This window comes from Bubalus kerabau, chromosome 6, assembly GCF_029407905.1.
Source record: "Bubalus kerabau isolate K-KA32 ecotype Philippines breed swamp buffalo chromosome 6, PCC_UOA_SB_1v2, whole genome shotgun sequence".
In the NCBI taxonomy this organism is placed as follows: Eukaryota; Metazoa; Chordata; class Mammalia; order Artiodactyla; family Bovidae; genus Bubalus; species Bubalus kerabau.
Genome location: NC_073629.1, coordinates 57,387,748 through 57,410,417, shown reverse-complemented (window position 1 = coordinate 57,410,417; position 22,670 = coordinate 57,387,748). Strand labels below are relative to the sequence as shown.

Sequence of the window (22,670 nt, the reverse complement as noted above, 5' to 3'; positions counted from 1 at the left end):
GCTTCATAGAGAAGGGCATGGCAGCCCACTCGGGTTTTCTTGCCTGGAGAATCCCATGGAGAGGAGCCTGGCAGGCTACAGACCGCAGGGTCGCACAGAGTTGGACACTACTGAGTGGCTGAGCACGGCACAGCACAAGGATTCATAACCCACCTCTACCCCCAGACCTTTCAATGCATGTAACGGCTTCATCTCTTAGTTTAGCCTTGAAATAGTAGAAGCACCACATGGCCCAAGCAATCAAGTTCTAAACATGCAGTATCTATTACTTAGCTCTAAAATGCACTTTCATCTTGAAATCTGTGACAGGCTTAGTTTCATGACAAATCTGTCCACCCACTTCTCCAGATCGTAGTTGGGTTTGTGGGTTAAAATGCTAAGCTTTTACTCTGGGAGGCACTGTTAATCTTTGTTGTAATTTTTAGTTCTATCATATTTTAATTCCAAGGTCATTTAAACAGTGAGAAAGACAAAGCAGTGCTTTATTTGTAGTCCCAATCTAAAAAACGGGCTGTATTCTGAGAATTTATTATAAACCAGTTCTTTGAAATCCATGTGGAACCAACATTACACATGTGGGCCAGCCTAACCCATAAAAGTTAAATACTAATGGAGTTATCCCTTCATTAGAGCAGAGGAATCTGAGGGTGGTGTCCTATTGGGGAACTTAAAATTGAGTTTTTCTGCCATTTTCCCCAATGAGATTTTTCAGTCTTGAGCCCTAAAGCTGAGTGGTTCATATTTTAACCTGTGGGGCATGTAAGCAGAGGGTGAAGTAATCACTTCTGAGTTTTGAAAAATAGATGCAGCAGTGTAGAAAATGTGCTCTCGGGCTGAAAGCTGGGGACACAGAACCTCTGAGGAGGTTACTGCAGTTGTCAAAGGAAGTGGTGATAACACTGGGGAGAAGCAGATGGATCTCAGGGACAGAGGACCCAGCACTTGGTGACAGATGGGGTGTGATTAGTAAATGAAGAGAGTGGGCAATATTTGGGTTTGCAAAACACTGTGTCTATACAGATGCTCAACATCCTTTGCCTTTGCCCCAGCTATGCAGCGGTGGTGGTTTTCCATCTAAAAGTTTACAAAATAGACCAGCGTCTGTCCAGAGAAGCTAGGACCACAAAGACAGGATTCACTGTCTCACTATTAAGTATTTCATTCCCGTACCTCTTCTGGATCAGATTTTGTGACCTGGGTTAGGGTTTGGCAAAGAACTTCCTTCAAACACCCTACTGCCCTGTGGTTTGATGTCAGACATCTAGTGAAACACGCCAATCAACTTCAGCCTCGTCTCGTGTGACTTCCCTAAAGCTGAAGCTTCGAAATTAAAGTCAGGCCTAGAGATGTTGCACATCATTAGTGCTTGAGAGAGTTTACAGGGAAACAGAATTGTAGGGTTTCAGTCAAAGGTCTGGGCAACTGGATTGCTAGAGCTGTGAGCCTATCGGTGATGCTGGAAAAGAAACGGGATGAGCCTGAAGAGCAGACCGACTCTGCCCAGACTTTCTAAGTACTACCTCTCCCCACCCCTCCCAGTAAACAGGAAACATAATGACATGTATTTTGAACTGTAAGAATGTTAAGAAATTCCTCTCTCTCTCAGCAGTCCACTGAGAGGCTGGAGTCAGGCAGGCTCAAGACATCATCCTGAGATTCTAGAACCACGGTTTCGCTCCGTCTCCCTCTCCCTCTCTTTCCTTTCCAAAGTTTTGGTAGAAAGTTGACATCAAAGAAAGTCTGACACAATCAATTTGTGATTTGATAAGATTGTGCCTTTTTAAAGGTGCAAGTTGCATCTTTAACCTGTATCTAATTGTTAGAATCTGGCAAAGACAGACCTACAGTCCCCACGTGATCTGGCATCCAAACTTTGGTTTTATTTCACAAATACGGGCCAATTTGGCGTAAGTCAGGGTATTTCACATTGTATCCCTAGAGATTTACTTACAGTGTTTGTAACAATAACATTTAATTTGTATCTGTTTTACAGATTCTGGGTGTTCCCTTAATAACACAGTGAGACTGAGATATTACAAAAAAAAATGTAGAGTGTTTTCAGAGTCTTACATGTTAGAAACTGATGTTTTTTAAGCATCTCTCAAAACTGACGGGTGAAGTGTATGTTTTCTGGGTAACAGAGCTCACCAGTGATTTGAAGTGGGCTTCCATTTGAAGTGAGCAGCGCCTTTCTGAAAATGGCTGAGGGGAAATAAGTGACATTTTTATTCAGCCAAGAGTAACCGGAGACTTATTTTTTCTTCCTTTAAAAGTAATTTAAGTTCTCCAGGGGATTGGTAATTAGGTCTCTTGGCATAGCGTGGTTATCTGATCAGACTGCCATGCCCGTAAACACTGAAAATGTAGGATGATTCATTCATAGTGTTTTTAAGGGAGGTGATGGGCTTTCAACTCCTCTCTTGCTCTTTCTCACTCTTACTCTCTGTTTCTCTCTTTGTCTCTCAAATGGGGGCTTTTCAAACTTTAGACAAGAACAATGTTGAAAAAGTGGGCCGGTTATATTTTGCTTCTCTGTCTCTACCAGGCTAATGGCTCCCTATTTGATCATTTAAACACTGGTCCAAATCCAGATGGAATTAGATGCCCCTTACTGCAGTCAGACAGTCTGTAACGTTTGATACGGATCTTCTGAGTGGACAAGATGAGATTAGATTGGTCTCTCTGGGAGCCAACACTATTCATTTTGTAAGAAAAGTTATCCTGGAGACCTGAGTACTGCCAAGAGCAAAGGAGAAACAGAGCCCAGTCTTTTCCTCTTATCAAGATCCACAGTTGGTTCCACATTAAGCCGTGGCGCACTCGATGGTAAAAGGGTTTGAATAATGAGTTGGATCAGAAGCCTAGAAGGAGGTCTCTGCCACCCACGACTGGAATATGAATTTCATGTGTTGTAACTTTATTACCATTTTTTGTTTAACATATGACAGAGACCAAAATGTCTGGCAAGGAGTCAGTGGCTATTTTTACTTATTGGGGTTTTTTTCATTTAATATCTCTTGAGCCCCACAATATGCCAGTCCCTGCACTACCAACCTCCATGGACTATGAAATTTAACCCTTAGAATAATCCTCATGTTTAATCCTTTACAATTGTATAGAATGTTATAGTTTATAAGGCACTTTCCTATTTATCTTCACATAACACTGGCACCTAAAAGATGGGTATCATTGTCTTCATTGTACAACTGAGGGAACTGACATGGTAAGAGGAAGAGGGTCTAACCCATCCTCCATGAGTCTTGCTTCACCAGACTCCTTCCTGCTATGTTCCTGTCTCTCCAAGCAAACAAAGGCTCTGGTACAGATTAACAGTGGCAGTGGTTCTCAGAGTGTAGTCCTATCCCTGGACCAGCAGCATCAGTATCACCTGGGAGCTTGTTGAAAGGCTAATGCTTTAGCCCCAGAACCTTCTGAGTAGGGTCAGTGATCTGTATATGCTAACAAGCCCTCCAGGTGGTTCTGACACTGACTCAAGTTCAAGACCCACTGGACTAGAGCACTGGTCCAAAGATGAGAGGGCAGGCTCACCCAGGTTAACCTGTGTACGACCTCCCATAATAAAAGGTTGTGAGCCAAAATGTTGTCTAGCCCCAACATTGTCTGTTTTGGGGTTCCTTATTGTAGTCTGAGGCTTCCCAGGTGGCTCAGTAGTAAAGAATCCACCTGTCAAGCAGGAGATATGGGTTCCATTCCTGGGTCGGGAAGATCCCCTGAAGGAGGGAATGGCAACCCACTCCAGTATTCTTGCCTGGAGAATTCCATGGATAGAGAAGCTTGGCAGACTACAGTCCATGGGGTTGCGAAGAGCTGGACATGACTTAGCGCCTATAACAACTATAGTCTACTTAGATATTCCATTTTGGTAAATTTCTTTCTGAAATATCCTTGGGAGACAGGCAGTTCAATAAGAAGATAAAGGTCTCTGGACGTCTTGTGGAGTAAGGCACAAAGTCTGCCCCATCTAGTGAGTTTTTGTTTTCTGGATGAGATGAACAGGAGGGATGGTCCCCAAAATGATTACTAGAATGTCCAAATCAGGATATCCAGAAATATACCAGAAGGTCCAAAATTGCTGTCCAGAGTAAGCATTTTGCACCTGGGTCTTTCCTAGCCCAAGTTCCTTGTTCACTCCCAATACTGCACTGTGATGGAGTTAATGGCAGCAGGGCTCCTTGCCCCCTGCCTTGCAATATTTGCGCAGCTATGGCTTGAGGCAGTATGGGGGTACCTGCAGCTTCTTGGAAATCCCCAGTGCTTTCCTCATCAGCTGAGATCCATAGCCTGTGGTCCCATGTAGGCTCTTCTAGCTGTGTGAGGTAAACAAAAGCACCCACCTATTTCTCATGAGTTTCATCTGCATTTTTTTCCCTCCTTGAAGCAAGAGCCCAAACCAAGGCTTAGACCATAGCTCAAAGATCTTCCAGGAGCTCAGATCTGAGCCCCACCCTGCATAGCAAGGCTGTTCCTTCCACAGGCTCTAGAGACCAACAAAGCGGCAGATTGAGCCCTTAGGTGCAATGTGTTCTCTTCAACATGTTCTTTTTGAAAGAAGGAAACTGCTGTCCATGTACAGAGCACCTCCTCTGTGCTGGCACTCAGTGCTTTGCACGTGTTATTTCATCCTATTGAAACTCCAAGGAAGATACTGCGATTAGCCCTATTTTACAGATGAGGGAAATGAGGCTCACAGAGGTCCACTTTCCCACAATCACGTGACTGGGAGGTGGTGGAGGTAGGATTCAAATCCAGGTCTGACTGCAAATTTCTAGCCTCAACCATTGTGTGACACAGGCTCTGACAGGTGGGACAGCAGGGGAGAGGGTCTGTTTTGAATTGCCACATGTCTATTCCAGCCTCTTTCCTACAGCCCCACAGGGCTTGGCACCAGGAGAAGTGGGACCCTGGAGCTATGGCACTGTCCATGTGGGCTACAGCTGCGGTTATAACTCAGCAAAGGCCGCCTCCACTGGGGAGGCTCGAAACTAGGAGTTGGGAGAAGCACGCTTAGGCCACTTTGGTGCTTTGAAATGCTTCCTCTGAGCTTTTGTTTCTTGATATCTCATACCCTGGTCAATAAATGGTAGTTTGTGTGTGTGTGTGTGTGCGTGTGTGTTTTAACACTTTCTTGATTTATTGCGTTCAAAATAATTTCTAGTTACAATAAGAATAGATCAATATTTGAAGTTAACCATGCAGAGGGTTTCTATTCATCTGTTAGGTGATTTTTCATTTCATTTTTTATTTTTAACAACAAAAACATCTTGTATTGGGGCATAGCCAATTAATGTTGTGATAGTTCCAGGTGAACAGTGAAGGGACTCAGCCGTATATATACATGTAGCCATTCTCCCCCAAACCCCAGTCCCATCCAGGCTGGGACAAGATTGAGCACATAACATTGAGCAGAGTTCCACATGCTCTACAATAGGTTTTTGTTGCTTATCAATTTTAAATATAGCAGTGTGTACATCATCTTCCCAACGTCCTTAACTATCCCTTCCCGCTCCCCTCCACCCCAACAACCATGATTTCATTTTCTAAGTTTGTGAGTCTCTTTCTGTTTTGTAAGTAAGTCATTTGTAAATAAATGGTAGTTTTTTGTTGTTACTATTTAGTAGTAAGCAGATTCCCAGATTCAGTGTTAGGAAAATCACTATAGGTGCTTTACTGCTAAGTCACTTCAGTCGTGTCCGACTCTGTGTGACCCCATAGATGGCAGCCCACCAGGCTCCCCCCGTCCCTGGGATTCTCCAGGCAAGATCACTGGAGTGGTCTTTCCTTCTCCAATGCATTAAAGTGGAAAATCAAAGTGAAGTCGCTCAGTCGTGTCCGACCCTCAGCGACCCCATGGACGGCAGTCTTCCAGTCTCCTCCGTCCACGGGATTCTCCAGGCAGGAGTAGGTCTGCCTTTTTTTTTTTTTTTTTTTAAGTGTTTTGTTTGTTTTTGGCTGTGCTGGGTCTTAGTTGCAGCACGTGGCATCTTTAGTTGTGGTTTAGGGAAAGAGCAAGTAGGCAAGATGGTGGTGGTCAGGCTTTCTCGCCCTGCGTCCTCTCACTCTCCCTCTATGTTTTGTAAATAATGATGTAACAGCTGAGATCATTCATAGCACTGGGCATATGGACCTGTATAAGCACCACCTGAAAACTTCCTGCTGTTGTGTTGCAGCATCAACCATTAGAGAATAAAGTATATCTGCCTTGCTGCTGCGGAAAAAAAGAATGTCTTGAGTTCTTATGGCTCCTAGTGTCTTCTTCCAGCTTCTTCCTATCTGCTTCCTAGCTTGCGCCTTTCCTACCCTGGATTCAGTGATCTGCAAGACATGTGGCATGCTAACTCTTAGTTGTGACATGTGAGAATCTAGTTCCCCGACCAGGGATCAAACCTGGGCTCCCTGCATTGGGAGTGTTGATTCTTAGCCACTGGACTACCAAGGAAGTTCCTTGGTCTGCCTTTTAACGTGCAGGCCAGTCCCAGTCCTGGGTTCCTGGGCCAGCCTGGGGCCTCTTAAGAGTTCTTCCAGGGTCTCTGGTTCTGACTGGGACCCCAAGTGCAAACCTTGCCTTTGCCCAACAGCCATGATGGCAGGAGGTGGTCCAGGCTGCTCTGGGGAGGTGGAAGGTGCTAAACCTCCCTCCAGTTGCTACTTGGAGCGGGCTTGGTCCATATCCAACCTGGGGACCCAGCAAAGTCTAGTTGTCCCAGTGACTCTGCCCCCTCCCACATTCTCTCCCTCTACATACCCAGGCCCTTTCTGCAAAGAAGGGTGTGGAGGTATCCAGGGCTAGTGAGTCTAGCCCTCTCAGAGTGGGCAGGGCTGGAAATCTGCAGTGCATACAAGTCCTGAAGCCAAAGGACTAAAATCTCTTCTTCGTGGGAGTCTGGCACCCTGGGGAAGGGAGGGGGCACCTTGGCAAGTGTGCCAAGAATTTACTTGGTAGGTGGTACCTGCTCTGAACTCTCCAGAGACCTGAGAATCCGGTTATATCCCCTATTACAGCTTCTCCCCATGCCACTGTGCAGTTCACCCCTTCTCCCCCACCCCCAACATTTCCTTTGTGTATCAGGGAGGTTTTCCAGCGCCTCCCTGGCTGACAGATAGCCATGTGAGTCAGCCTGTGCCTCCCATTTAGTTACTTAGGCCTCTGGAGTCCGGGTGGCCCAGGCCTAATGCCAAACCCACTACTACTAATAGCAATACGATTATAATGGCTTTTATTCTTAAACTTCCTTTCTTCCAGGAGCCTCAAGTTCTTTCACAAATGCAAGAATTATGCTGCAGGCCAAAAAATAGAAACTGAGAGAAAACATGCACCGTATTCCAATTCTATTTCTCCTTCAAGGCTTTGTATAGTTGCTTTGAAGGTGGATGTTAAAAATTTATAAACTTGAGTGGGTGGGAGGGTATGGATGGGGAAAGGAGACCTGAGGCTTCTTATGGCCTCAGACCCCACCTGCTTTTCCATCTTCTCTTTCTAGGGCTTGGCAGCTCCAAGACCTTGGAACTCCATGTGGATGGTCTAGCGGGCTTGGTCTTGGGAGAGGAGATGAAGTTCTGTATGATCACGTTTGCCTCTGGTGCCTCCAGAGCCCAGCTTATTGTTGTGTAGCTTAGGACAGGCAAAGAACTAGGAGTCAGACAACATCACTTCCAGTTCTGACTACCCCTCTTTCTCACTGGGGCGGGGTTGGGGGGTGGTTCGGGCAACGTCTACCAGGTTTTGTTTCTTCTCTGTTGGTCTGCTGGTTTGGGGGAGAATACTAGCTAACCGTCAAGATTTGATCTGGTTCAAACTTATTCTCTACATCGATGACAAAATTGTCTTCCACAGACAATTTGCTCCCTCCCTCAAAAAGTCTCAGCACTTCCTGCCATGGTGGGAAGGGGTTTCAGCTTCTGTAAAGAAGCATGTAGGACCTCCTATGATATGTCTGATATGAACCTCTTTCTCAGCCTTGTGTAACACTGGTGCTCTCTCGTAACCTGGGCATACCAGACCACTCAAACACACTTTCATGTTTTTGACCAGTTTTTTTCTTCTTAATTCTATATGGAAATCCTTCGCACCATTCAAGGCCTGGATCAAATAGCATTCCTGGGGGTTAGAATTGATTGTAGCTGCCACTATACCTGCACAACCCACTGGTTGTGCCTGTTGAGCAACAGTGGTATGTGAAGCACACGCTTTGGAATGAGACAGACCTGTTGTGTTGAGGGAGGAAAGGAATAAGCCGAGCTGACCCCATCTTGAAAAAGAAGGAAACTCCATCTTGCACTTTCAATGAGCTTTGGACTATGTGCCCGGTAGCAATGGGGATAACATACCCTTGGCCAAAATGGCCTCCTGGAATGATAAACACCAGATTCCATACCAAGATTTCCCATCGCCAAAAGGCATGTTATAATCCCCTTGTAGTCCATCACCTTTGTAATCTTTATGGCACCCATTGGTGTAGCTACAATGTATAACCAGCTGACCCTTCTGATGATGAATCATGGCTGTAACCTGATTGTATCTCCCTTTAGCACTTTCCAGGCTAGGTTTAAGGAATTTGGGGATGTAGGCTTGAGCAGTACTTTTAGGTATGTAGTTCAGTTCAGTGGCTCAGTCATGTCCTAGTCTTTGCGACACCATGAACCTCAGCACACCAGGCCTCCCTATCCGTCACCAACTGCCGGAGTCCACCCAAACCCATGCAAATGGAAATCAGAAGAAAGCTGGAGTAGCAATACTCACACCAGACAAAACAGACATCAAAACAAAGACTGTTATAAGAGACAAAGAAGGACACTCAATTCAGTTCAGTTGTTGAGTCATGTCTGACTCTGAGACCCCATGAACCGCAGCACGCCAGGCCTCCCTGTCCATCACCAACTCCCGGAGTCCACCCAAACCTATGTCCACTGAGTCGGTGATGCCATACAACCATCTCATCCTCTGTCATCCCCTTCTCCTCCTGCCCTCAATCTTTCCCAGCATCAGGGTCTTTTCCAATGAGTCAGCTCTTTGCATGATGTGGCCAAAGTACTGGAGTTTCAGCTTCAACATCAGTCCTTCCAATGAACACCCAGGACTGACCTCCTTCAGGATGGACTGGTTGGATCTCCTTGCAGTCCAAGGGACTCTCAAGAGTCTTCTCCAACACCACAGCTCAAAGCATCAATTCTTTGGTGCTCAGCTTTCTTTATAGTCCAACTCTCACATCCATACATGACCACTGGAAAAACCATAGACTTGAATAGACGGACCTTTGTTGTCAAAGTAATGTCTCTGCTTTTGAATATGCTATCTAGGTTGGTCATAACTTTCCTTCCAAGGAGTAAGCGTCTTTTAGTTTCATGGCTGCAATCACCATCTGCAGTGATTTTGGAGCCCAGAAAAATAAAGTCAGCCACTGTTTCCACTGTTTCCCCATCTATTTGCCATGAAGTAATGGGACCAGATACCATGATCTTAGTTTTCTGAACGTTGAGCTTTAAGCCAACTTTTTCACTCTCCTCTTTCACTTTCATCAAGAGGCTCTTTAGTTCTTCTTCACTTTCTGCCATAAGGGTGTGTCATCTGCATATCTGCAGTTATTGATATTTCTCCCAACAATCTTGATTCCAGCTTGTGCTTCTTCCAGCCCAGCATTTCTCATGATGTACTCTGCATATAAGTTAAATAAGCAGGGTGACAATATACAGCCTAGACGTACTCCTTTTCCTATTTGGAACCAGTCTGTTGTTCCATGTCCAGTTCTAAGTGTTGCTTCCTGACCTGCATATAGGTTTCTCAAGAGCCAGGTCAGGTGGTCTGGTATTCCCATTTCTTTCAGAATTTTCCACAGTTTATTGTGATCCACACAGTCAAAGGCTTTGGCATAATCAAGAAAGCAGAAATAGATGTTTTTCTGGAACTCTCTTGCTTTTTTGATGATCCAGCGGATGTTGGCAATTTGATCTCTGGTTCCTCTGCCTTTTCTAAAACCATCTTGAACATCTGGAAGTTCACGGTTCACGTATTGCTGAAGCCTGTCTTGGAGAATTTTAAGCATTACTTTACTAGCATGTAAGATGAGTGCAATTGTGCGGCAGTTTGAGCATTCTTTGACATTGCCTTTCTTTGGGATTGGAAAGAAAACTGACCTTTTCCAGTGCTGTGGCCACTCCTGAGTTTTCCAAATTTGCTGACATATTGAATGCAGCACTTTCACAGCATCATCTTTTAGGATTTGAAATAGCTCAACTGGAATTCCATCACCTCCACTAGCTTTGTTCATAGTGATGTTTCCTAAGGCCCACTTGACTTCACATTCCAGGATGTCTGGCTCTAGGTGAATGTGAGTGATCACACCATCATGATTATCTGGGTCATGAAGATCTTTTTTGTACAGTTCTTCTGTGTATTCTTGTCACGTCTTCTTAAGGTTTTCACAAAAGTCAGTCGTGGTCCTTGGCTAAGAGCGGACTCTGCCTTGTAATAAACTTCACTCCACTATTTGCCTTGTCATTCTGAGTGAGTTTGTTTCCCAGAACACGTGGCTACAACCGTGTGACTTTTGGAAAATCATAAATCATTAAGTTTCCTTGTGCTTCAAAAAATAAAGCCAAAGCCTACCTTACCTGGTGTGCTGCAGTCCATGGGGTCGCAAAGAGTTGGACATAAGTGAGCAACTGAACAAGAACAGCAAACTTACCTTCTAGTGCTATGAGGATGGAATGAAGTCATGTCTATAAAAGAAGAAAATCGAGGATAAACTGAAGGCCTTGATGTTTCCTAATGTTGCATTCCAGGTGCTGTCAACCTGCCTGTGTTGCCCCCTGAGTGGTCAGCTCTCAGTCAGGCCTTGCTGGCCATCTTGACACTTAGGCCACGCAACTCCAACATTGTGTCTCGTGCATAGTGGGCATTCAGTAGACATTTCAGACATTGATAAAGCACTTGATTTCTTTGTTCCTCAGTTTCCCTCTCTAAACAATAGTGACAATGAGTAACCAAAAAGAACATTCTAGACTCTGAAGAAAACCTCCGGAAGCACTCCTCCCAGGATGGAGCCCGTTGTTAATTGGAAAATAAATGGCTCTCAGCTGAGCAGACTTCTCCTTTCATGGGGCCCCCTGCAAGGCAGTGGCTGTTGGGGAGAGAGTTACACCTCCTTTGAGGATAATAATGACTGCCCCAAACTCCTTTGGAAGAATGTTGGAAGATAAATGAGATAATCCACCTGACAGTTTTGTGAGCTCTTATGAAAAAGATACCCTTGAAATATAGGATACAGGTGTGTCTGGCTTTGGTTTGTGAATTGGGGGGATTTTATGAAAATCTGCACCTACAAAACAGACAAATTAAGGGGTGAAAATTAGCATCACAAACAGCCTCTTGGCTTAAAAGACTCACAGCAGGATCCCTTTAAATAGCCAGCTCCCCTAGTGTATTTAAAATATGACTCAATTTGTAAAGAATTTGATTTACATATACCCAGTGAGGAACGCGTCTACTGCAGAAGGGGAGGCACATATGTTTTTTGTAATAAAGATTGATAACTGCGGGGCTTTAAAAATATAAAATATTTCTTTCTTCTCATGATCTTTAATCATGCAGTTAACACTTACATGGCTAGGAAGCTGCTCTGAAAACTGCAGATGTGGCTGTGGAGGCTGGGACAGACTCTTTGGAGCATGCTTCCCGGGGAGAGCAGGTGGGGACGGGCTCAGCTGATGGCAATGGAAATAGAGTAAGAACTGGCTTGAAATCACATCTGAATGTGACATGCTGTTCCTAATTGGGTTAAAGGCTTCCCAACTTAATAGAAGATTAGAAAAATCACCAATGAATCTTTAATGTCCGAAAAAGTAAAAATCAGCCTTATGTAGAGGAGGGATCATATATAGCAGATGCAGAAGCCAGTAGATAAGAGTGAACTCATTGTTCAAATGTCTTCTTTTGGAGAGAGAGAGAGAGCAAGTGAGAGAGAGAGTAAGTGTGTGTGTGTGTGTGTAAATAATGACCTCCCAAAGATGTCCATGCCCTAACCCCCAGTGCCTGTGAATGTGTGATGCTACATAGCAAGGGAGAATTAAGGTTGCAGACGGAATTAAGTTTGCTTAACACTTGACCTTAAAATCAGGAGATTAGCCTGAATTATTCAGGTGGGCCCAGTGTAATCACAAGACTTCTTAAAAGATGGAAGAGGAAGAAAAATCTGTCAGGGGATGCAATGTGAAAAACTCAACTTGCTGTTTCTGGATTTGTCAGAAGGGGGCCAAAGAATATGGGCAGCCTCTAGAGGCTAAAAAGGTAAGAAAATGGATTCCAGAGAGAAACAGCTTTGACGACACCTTGATTTTAGCCCAGTGAGACCTATTTCAGCCATCTGACTTCAAGAACTGTAAAATTATAAATCTCTGTTTTGTCACTGTGTTCGTGGTAATTAGATTCAGCAGCCATAGAGGACTAATATGGGGGTGGGAAGGGATTGGGATAGGGTGGTTCTCTAGCTCATGGGGCCCCTCCTGCTGAGGAGGTAGGAGATGGATAAAACCTCTGAGTGATTTTGTGAACATAGACAAAACATTCAGTGGCTACAAGTCCCTATGCCTAGTACCACATTCTACCTGAGAGGTAAGAGGCAGGGGGAAATGGGAACACTCTGGGCTGGCCCTTGAATCATCCTGTGCTCCACAGAAGCAGGGAAAAGACCTAGACTTTCTTCTGCTGCTTCGTACTCTTCCAGTTAACTTCCCATTTGCAGGCCAGCCCTTTAAAGCCAATGGCACATACATGAACAATTCCAAGTTCTTCCTTTGTTTCTAGGCCCCTCTTGACCTCAGACTCTTCCTCTCCAAACAGAGCCCCGGTTCTAGTACACTAAGCCTCTCAGAACTCCTCATGTCTCTCAACCCCATCTTTTGTCCTCCCAGAACAGGCAGGTGTGGCTGGCTGGCCTAACAGCCTAGGAAGCTGATTCCTCTTGGAGGAGCAGCGAACACCAGTCTGCCTTTGAGATCTGCTGAACCACAAGGAGACTGCACTTCAATCTGTACGTGCCTCCCCCGCAACCCCTATGGCAAGTGAACTTCAGTGGCTCCATTACTGAGCATCTGACCAGTGGTTGGGTGGGGAAAGGGAGTAAGATCAACTCAGAGGAAAAGGAGTAGGAAGCCTCCTTTGGTTATAAACTCAGCTGCATCCCCCCAGCCAGCTTTTCCAGCAATAGAGCTGATGTTTTGATCCCTCAACTGGTTCTAAACTTACCACGCAGAAGGGTACAATTAATTGACCCCAACAGTTACTCATGAGCAGAGTCTCTTTGAGAGACTCAGAGTTCTGAATTCCAACATCGCCTCATGGGGAGAGAAATATGAGTGTGAATCTCTGCTCATTACCAAGTGTGTGATGTGCAGCAAATTAACTTCTCTTTCATTTTTTTCATCTCTAAAATATAGTTAATAATAGAGCCTAGCTCATGGACTTGTAAGGATTAAATGAGATGATCCTGTAATAGTCACTAGTTTATAGGATGGTAGGAGAAAGCAACCACTACTGTTAGCATTATTTTTGTTGTTATAAAAGGATGATGAAACAGACCCTTTCTGTGATAGTTTCAACTTAAGACAAGTGCCAGTTTCTTCCATTTTTTGCAGTGAGATGCTGGCCACCAAAGCAGAACATGCAAAGATGACCCAGAGAACTGGTGTTCCAACCATTCATTGATCATCAGAAGATTAAGAGGCCAAAAAAAGTAGCAGAGATTAGAGAGAAAAATTCTTTCAGAAGAATTTTTTGTGTATGTTCGCTGGCACCCTCTCCCTCACCAGCAGGTCTGAGGAGTTTCCCAAAGACCTGAGGAGTTGCATGGAAGGGTGGCTTGGAGTTGTCTTCCAGGACTAAGAGGAACTTCTGGAGAATCAGTGGGACCCCATAAGAGAATGGGTGGGGAAGGGTCTGCAGAGCATCAGAGGCTGGAGGTGGCCATAAGCATCTGGGCAGAAGAGGACTCAGGGTCTGCGTTAGCAGAACTTCAGGAGAGGACCAAGCTGTGAAGTCTGCCAAAGCCAGAACCCCTCTCTCTACTTCCAATCTTGAAGTTACGTCCAGCTTGGAAAAGAAATTACAGAACCACCCTCACCCTCGGTCCCAGATGACCACGCCCAACCCAGGGGCAGTTCCCTCCCTAACCCCTTCCTCCCTGCCCATCCTTCACTCTTATAGAGCCCTTTACCCCTTAGCCCCACCTCCACCCCATCTCCCAACACTGGGAGCAGGAGGGGAGAAGTGAGTTGGTGTTTTCAATTGTTAAGTGGAACCGGACATGTTGATTCCTGGACTGTGTCTCTTCCTGTGATTAGAAATGAACAGAGACTTATCTCAGCTGAAAGGATAAGCTCTAGGGCGCCTGGAATTTCACAGGGAGGCAGGGACAATAGCCCACAGTGTTGGTCTAAATGGGCAGCAAGGCAGGAACAAATACAAGTATTTTCTAATGACACACTTTATTTCTTACTTGTTAAAGATACTGATTATGTTATTTATACTGTCCTCTTCACTGTTTTTTATTTCTAGCTCCATGGATACCCAGACAAGCTCTTTTCAATGAGAGCTTCCACCTCCTATCATTGTTCAAGCTCCTACCTTTTAAAAAAAAATACATATTTATTTATTTTTGGCTGCACTGGATTTTTGTTGCTGTGGGAGGGCTTTCTCTAGTTGCCATGAGCAGGAGCCGCTCTCTAGTCGCGGTGGCGTCTCTTGCTGTGGAGCACAGGCTCTAGGCTTGTGGGCTTCAGGAGTCGCAGCCTATGGGCTCAGTAGTTGTGGTGCATCAGCTTAGCTGACTGGAGGCATGTGGGATCCTCCCAGATCAGGGGTTGAATCTGTATCTCTGCACCAGGTGGACTCCTACCACCAGCGAAGCCCCGAAGCTCCTACTTGGTGAACTTCCTTGGATCTCATGAAAACGCTTAGGAATTATTCCAAACTGCCAATTTAAGGCCTCAACTAGAGGCTGAAGCTGCTGGAGGTCCTCCTCCAAAAGGCCAAGAGAGGAAGGAGCAAGGAAAGGGAAGAGTTCAAAACCAAACCAAACCACAAAATAGCAGCTCTTCATGTGGAAATGTAGTGCTTTCCCCCTTATTTTAATAATATAATTATCAAGGTTATCCAAATATTCATTATTGGAGTCCCTGTAGTTAGAAGATTGTGGAGGGACATGAAAGCCATGATAACACAAAAATATTTGTTCATGGACAGCCACCATAAATCCCACGAAGCCCTTTTTGGCTCAGTCTTCTGATGACTGGGATATTATAAACATCTGACAGGACAATGCAAGCTATGCAAATCTATTTCAAAGTCAAATTTCAAATCTTGCAAAAGATCAAGAAGAATGAAGTTGGAAAATTGCTCAAATCATAGCAATGAAAAATAGGGGCATGACGGAGGTGCACCAGTTAACAACAGGAAAAATTAAGAATCAGCAGAGACAGTGACCCCAGAGACACTTCAAAGGGAAACATACACCTATTAACCACTATGAGAAGCCTTTGGGAAAACTCTTGAAGCGCTTGCATACTTTTGGGTACATGTCCTTTCAAGGAAGATTGGCCATGAAAGTAAAATACAAAGCAAAAAAGGCAGTGCTGTCGTACAAATATTTTGAAAATTTATTCCCCAAAATGAATGGCTCGTTTTTTTCAGTCTAAGATTGTGTATTTGTAATTATAACTGATATTGCATTTAGTATAAGATTTTAAAAGCTTAATTTCATAATTTTGAGTTTTATTTCTCAAGTTCAAGCCCCAAACAACCCTTTCCCCCACCTTCTGTTTGTTGTAAATGTTCTCTCTTAAGTAGTTTCCTATTAAGAGGTTGTCTCAGAATTATACAGTAATGAAGACCTTCTTCTCCTAAAACCCCAGTCTGAAGTACATTCTTTGCATATGGAGAGCTTCTTTGAGGTCAGAACCAAAGGAGACACTTGATTGACACCTGCATGACCCAGAGGGTCACTATGGGGAATCCCAGGACCCGGTCTCAGGGATCCCCACTATGAGATTTTAAGTGGCACACACACAAAATGTATGTCCCCTGTATTATTATTATTATTTTTTAATGTCTGTTATTTGCATCTTCTCTGCCTGGAAACCAAACTTCCTCCCTGTTCAGTGAAATACCAGGTGCTGGTCTTCCCCGCTGGAGGCCCCTTCCTGGCTTCCCAGTCCCTGCCCAGCCTTAGCCTTGAAGGCCTCTGAGGCAGGAGGATTCCAGCCCCAAAGAGATGATGAAACACCGGACACCCAGCTTTTCAGCCTCTCTGAGTGTTGCAAGAGGTGGGGGTGGAGGAGGGGTTGCTTCCAGACTTTCTTGGTGGAGGTTGGGAAGAGACTTTCTCCTGTCTCTGGACCCTGCCTCCCTCTATCCGTTGCTCAGAGGTTTGGGATATCTGGTCCCATCACTTCATGGGAAATAGATGGGGAAACAATGGAAACAGTGGTTGACTTTATTTTTTGGGGTTCCAAAATCACTGCAGATGGTGATTGCAGTCATGAAATTAAAAGACGCTTACTCCTTGGAAGAAAAGTTATGACCAACCTAGATAGCATATTCAAAAGCAGAGACATTACTTTGCCAATAAAGGTCCATCTCATCAAGGCTATGGTTTTTCCTATGGTCATGTATGGATGTGAGAGTTGGACTGTGAAGAAAGCTGAGCACCAAAGAATTGATGCTTTTGAACTGTGGTGTTGGAGAAGACTCCTGAGAGTCCCTTGGACTGCAAGGAGGTCCAACCAGTCCATTCTGAAGGAGATCAGCCCTGGGATTTCTTTGGAGGGAATGATGCTGAAGCTGAAACTCCAGTACTTTGGCCACCTCATGCGAAGAGTTGACTCATTGGAAAAGACTCTGATGCTGGGAGGGATTGGGGGCAAGAGGAGAAGGGGACGACAGAGGATGAGATGGCTGGATGGCATCACTGACTCAATGGACATGAGTCTGAGTGAACTCTGGGAGTTGGTGATGGACAGGGAGGCCTGGCTGCTGCGATTCATGGGGTCACAAAGAGTCGGACACGACTGAGCGACTGAACTGAACTGAGAAGAGAAATGATGAAAGGGGGTTTCCCACATGCTCCAGTTCTGCTAACCACTCCTTCTTCAGCTGACACCTACGCCCTCTCCCACTCAGGACCCAGATGAGTCAGGTTCTTCTCTTCCTTGGGATGCAGGGAGGTAGGGGAGGCTTTGACTGCCCCCTAGAGGTCACGGTGTGTCCTGCACAGTCTAAAGGGCATGCTTCCTCTGCCCAACTTTGTGACCTCACCCACCTGAGAAGAGAGCCCCAATCTAGAACCACAGCTTAAGTGTGCAATGTCAGTTCCATTTCAGTTCCCATTCTGCTTGGTGGCAGACACTTCTGGTTACTTCTAGATCATTTTCTATCCTTGGGGATTGTGTCCCTATTCTGGATGGTTCGTTATTGCCACAGTAGCACAGAGGGTGGTGGTGGTGGTGACAGGAAGTGGAGAGAAGGGGCCTCTGTCCCAGGTCATCTGTCCACACCATCCTCCCAAGTTCCCACTCTGTTCCCAGTCACTGACCCAGTAGGTTTGTAGCTGCACTAAGTTACTCCCTGCAGCAAGACCTGTACCGAACTGACTCATTTCTGCTACTTCCCGCCTCTTTTGAGGAACTGGAGGGATTCTGCCTCCTTCCCATAGAGCTCCTGAGCTGTGGGGGCTCCAGGGAGCAGTCACAGTCCTCTCCATGTGTGGGCTCCAGGAATCACTCAGTTGCTGCTGCGCATGCAGGGCTGAGGGAGGGACAGTTCCCCTGCGATGTTGCTATTCTGGGGCCTCAGGGGAAGGGCAGAGGTGCCCTCTGTTCTTCTGTTCCTGAACCACTCTGGTTTCCTTCATTCTCGTCCTGCATCTCAGAGGCAGGACCTTAGTCAGGGTCTTCTTATTTTCCCTCTGCTCTCCTTGTCCCCCATCCACTCCGGGGACTTGATCATCTCATTGTAGGGTTCACTGAATCTTTTATATTTTCACGTTTGAGTCTTAAAACCTAAACATTTGGATCTTGGTTGCCCTAGTTCCACTGGGACAACCTTCCTTCAAGATAGGAATGCCTCCTGGCCCACTGCCAATGTGGGAGAGTCACCATGAAACGGAAGTAGTAACTAGTGTTTTTATCAACACAGCATCCACCTATACAATAGACGGACACATACCACGGGCCATGCAAATACAGACCTGTGCTGTGGAAAAGCAGAGCCTGTGCTTCACGAGTATGCAATTACAGGCTGTAAAGCCCAGAGTATTCCATTTTGTTGGTAATTTAAACCTGTGGGTACACCTCCTTGGCCCAACTCAAAATGTAGATGTTTTTTTCCCTTTTGAGTCGGTCACTGGGCAGTTTCAGCTTTCTGTGAACATTCATTTGGAAAAGAATCTCAGCTTGTTGTGAATAGCTAAGTTTATTCAACATATAAATCTCTTTAAACCCATGCACTTAAATGCTTGTGGTTGTGTGGGATATTATCAGTGTCAGGGATGAGCAGAGTTGAAGGCATTTGGGGTCAGTCTACTTTCTTTAAATCTTCTCCAAACATTTTAGGTTTGGCAAAACCTGAATTGCATTTTGCCAAAACCCTGTGCCTGTAATTTGTAAACCCCTGTGTATTTTCAGGGAAATGTAGTCCATATGTTTCTGATTGATTTACACTTAACTCATCTAAGCGTTGTTTTGCTAGTGTTATTTGATGTCCAGAGGGCCTCAGAGCCTGTTTATGTCTGTCTAAGCTGCTTTTTCCCCCATGAGACTTGGGAAGAATCTGTTTTGCCAAGAGTAAACTAAGTTGAACAGGGCAGTGCCCCTCCAACCCCCCTACCCTGATCCTCCACATTTGGATCAGACTAGGGTTGTGTCTAAAATACAGATCTGAGAAAGCTGCACTGGGCTTTGAAGTTGACCAGACACTCAACACTGCACCAAGAGGAATCAGAGCCCAGAGTCTCCCCACTGGGCACCACGACCAATAACACTGCCACCGAGACCAGCCCTAGGCCAGGCCGACTTTCCAGCCTGGCCTGTCCCTAATGGCACTGGCGCTCAGCTGCCACTAGCCAAACACCCTATCTCAATGGTCTCTTCTATTAGGACATGTTCATGGAAGCTTCACTGAGAGGAGCAGGGAACAGTGAATAAAAGCTATCGACTCTCTTGCTAGATCTGAGAGAATGTTGTAGAGCAAGGCTGTGGTTTTCAAACAAAACAAACAAAAGAAATCCTCAACGAGCGTCCCACATGACTGAAACTTAATTTTAATAGTCTGCATTTGCTTCGCAAATGAGTCCAAAAATTACCAAGCCACAAACACTGGAAGGAATCCTACCCACTGCCAGAAGAAATACCCTGGGCAGAAGAAATCAGGCCAGCCTCCTTCTGCTCCACTGTGGTGGAAGTGGGGTGAAGTGTTGCTGAAACTTAGATGGCACCCCACGCTTTTGGTAACACGATTACTAGAAATGGGGACATAGTGCAATTCTATGTATGATTCATGGCTGAGGGACATAGCACTTTATTTTGGAGGAAGAGGTTTAATGTGCATTTCGGTCATGTTCAAGTGAAGTGTATTTGGAATGAAGATATTAGATAAAGAGGAGTTGGGTGGCTCCATAAAATACCGTGATGGGTTGTCTCCTCTCAATGCAGAGGTGCATCTCTGAGATTACTATGGCATTGACTTGGAGGTCAGCCTGAGATGCTCCTATTTCTTGTCGGACTCTGAAAGAGTCCTAGGTTCTAGGTAAAGAGGATACAGGTATAGCAATTAACTGGGGGACAGTAGGCTGACCCTGAAATGTGGGAGCAAGTTAGAGGCTAAGGACAAAGACAGCTTAGACACCCTACCTCCAGGGTTTGAGTATTTTGCTTTATTTTGTGCTGTCTTTTGTTGTTGTTTACTCGTTAAGTCGTGTCTGACTCTTGCAACCCCATGAACTGTAGCCCCCCCAGGCTCTTCTGTCTATGGGATTTCCCAGGCAAGAATACTGGAGTGGGATTGCATTGTCTTGATGCTTTCAGAAAATCTTGATCACTGTGGTAGGTTGGTCTTGATTATGTTCTGGTTTAGCAGAGGGCCTGTGTTTATGCCGCAGGGGATCCAGAGGGAACGGGACACAGTTAAAAGCAGTATGACAAGTGACACAGGCCTGAACTCGAAAACATGGACGTATTTCTGGGAGATTCTCAGAAATACCTGAGATAGGAAGGACTCTCTGAGACTGGCTTTGCAAACTCAGGGCACGAATGCTGAATTAAGAGCAGAGAAGCCTTAAAGGCCAGAGAAGCTGAGGACATCAGCCACCTGGGCTGCAGCTTCTCTTGGAGCCAATGGTGTGCTTGTCTGGACTGGGTGTGACCCCTCAGGCCCCACTGTACAGTTTCACTGAGCTGCATTTTAGTGTCGAGCCATCAACCACATTGCAGCCTGAGAAATCCGTCTACGGTTAACATGCTGGGAGGTAGTCCCTTACAAACTTACAGGCTCCTTTGGTGGCTCTCTAAGGAGAAACTTCTTCCTGATCTTAGATTAGAAGTAGTTTACTTCTCCTTAGGGCCTGGTTGCATTTTATTTATTTGCTTTTTCTTTTTTTTTCATTTTTAAGTTATAAACTTTTACATGACTGACTTCACTTGTGTCCAACTCATTGTGACTCTATGGACTGTAGCCTGCCAGGGTCATCTGTCCATGGGATTCTCCAGGCAAGAATACTGGAGTGGGTCTCCAGTCCCTTCTCCAGAGGATCTTCCTAACCCAGGGATTGAACCCGTGTCTCCTGCAGCTCCTGAATTGCAGGACGATTCCTACCACTGAGCCACTGGGGAAGCCCTATAAAATTTAAAAAATGTGGCAAAGTACACTTAACATAGAAATTACCATCTTAACCATTTTTAGGTTTACAGTTCAGTGGCATTAAGTACATTCATCATGTCATGCAACCATGACCACTGTCCATCTTGTAACTGTTTCCTTCTTCCCAGATTGCAGCCCTGTACCCATTAAACATTAATTTCCTGTTTCCTTCTCCCTCAGCCACTGGAAACCACCATTCTACTTTCTGTCTCAATGAATCTGACTACTTCATGTAACTCATCAGTGGAATCATATAGTATTTATCCTCTTGTGACTCGCTTATTTCACAGGCCTGGTTTGTTTTTCTCTTATTATGGTCACTGAATTCTCTAAAAAATTGGATCCTCCCTACGCCCACCCTCAACTTTTTGTTTGATCATAGCAGCTAGAAAACAAGGTCAAACCTATGCCTGATTGGGATTTTTGTTAGAGTTTCATCTTTTATTCCATTTTCTTTTTATTTGTAACCTACTTGTAGTTTATCATACATGCATTCTGCTGAAAGTGTCTCCAGTCCACTTTGAAACAAGGAAGGGCATACATTTAAAATACCCACAAGTAGGTAATGGAAAAATTTAGGGGATCAGGCCAAACCCCTCAGTGAAGTCTGGTCTCCAGGCCAGCAGGATGCTGGTCCATGTGGTTGGGTCCATCCTGCAGAGATGTGCATGGTGCTATAGCCTCCGGGAGCTTGGCAGGCCACTGCTGGTCTCTTCACCAACTCCCTCTTCTCTGAAGTCAGTGCATTCAGGCCATGGCTTAAAAGCCCAAGAACTTTTTTTTTAAAAAACATATGTATAAGCACTTGCACCACCTACCTCCCTCAGGGACTCCACTTAGCACTTTCTCTCAAAAGTGAAAGCTTTGCATGCTGGTGTGGGCTAGCCACTTGGACCGGGGTGCAGAGGAAGTTAGGGGGTAGGCTTAGGGCTGAGCCTGGGGTTGGAGATGAGGGGTACGGCTTAAAGGAAGGAATGTCAAGGCTTCTTATTTAAAGCTAATGCCACCAAGTTAGGACCTGAGTTATTTTTATTGGAGTTATGTTTCCACATAAGAGATTTGTTGGTAACCATTAGGCTCTAAGAAGTCCATTTCTTTTGGCTCATCCTGGGCCCTCCTCATAAGCCTGATCCAGTGTGAATAGGATCCACAGGGCTTCTCCTTATAACCTTCACCACCTTCAAACCTCCTTGATACACACTGTCTAACTTCAAGAAGGTTATCCATGCAGGCCATAAGCAGGACAGGTCTCCAAAGGCTGTAAGGGTTGAATGGGGGAGTCTGTGGTCAGAAGACTCCCAAACCCCTCTCTGCCACTCGCCAGCAGTGTGGCAAGTCACTTCACCTCTCTGAAACTCCATCTGCTCCTCTGTTAACTGAGGACGGTAATCCCTTTTTCTCCGAACTATCGTCAGATTAAAAACATCCTTAATAACATGTTATTATTGTAATAATTCTTCTGGAGAACAACTGTTTATTATACGTGATCACCTGAATTTTTAGGTGGCACCCAGCTCTTCTGCACCAATTTTATCTTTGTCTCGTGACCTAATTTTTTAAAGTCTCAGAGTTAGTGCTGATACTTGAAAGGTCTTCTGGACCACTGGTTTCCAAACCTGGCTGCACATGCAGAGCTTTGAAAGGCATATAATGTGGACACTAAGGAACCAGTGTTTTTAAGTTGCTTTCCTAGTGGTTTGGTTTTGTCCACAGATGGAGTTTGAGTTGCTCTTGCCCTAATCTTCCCTCT

General features: G+C 45.1%; 1 protein-coding gene across 18 annotated transcripts in view; it reads left to right on the top strand.

Moving 5' to 3' along the window:
* Positions 1-22,670, top strand: part of HS2ST1 (heparan sulfate 2-O-sulfotransferase 1) — a 226,126-nt gene that overhangs the window by 191,349 nt on the left and 12,107 nt on the right. For 9 of the 18 annotated variants that reach the window (XM_055585267.1, XM_055585274.1, XM_055585273.1 and 6 more), the window contains 2 exons: positions 12,925-13,043; positions 14,567-14,675. The exons of 1 other annotated variant lie outside the window; for it this stretch is intronic. The gene's annotated coding sequence lies outside the window, so the exon portion shown is untranslated. Of the gene's footprint in view, positions 1-11,878; positions 12,302-12,924; positions 13,044-13,647; positions 13,791-14,566; positions 14,676-14,894; positions 16,163-22,670 lie in introns of those variants that run through there. 8 more of the 18 variants (XM_055585269.1, XM_055585272.1, XM_055585270.1 and 5 more) reach the window with 6 other exon arrangements.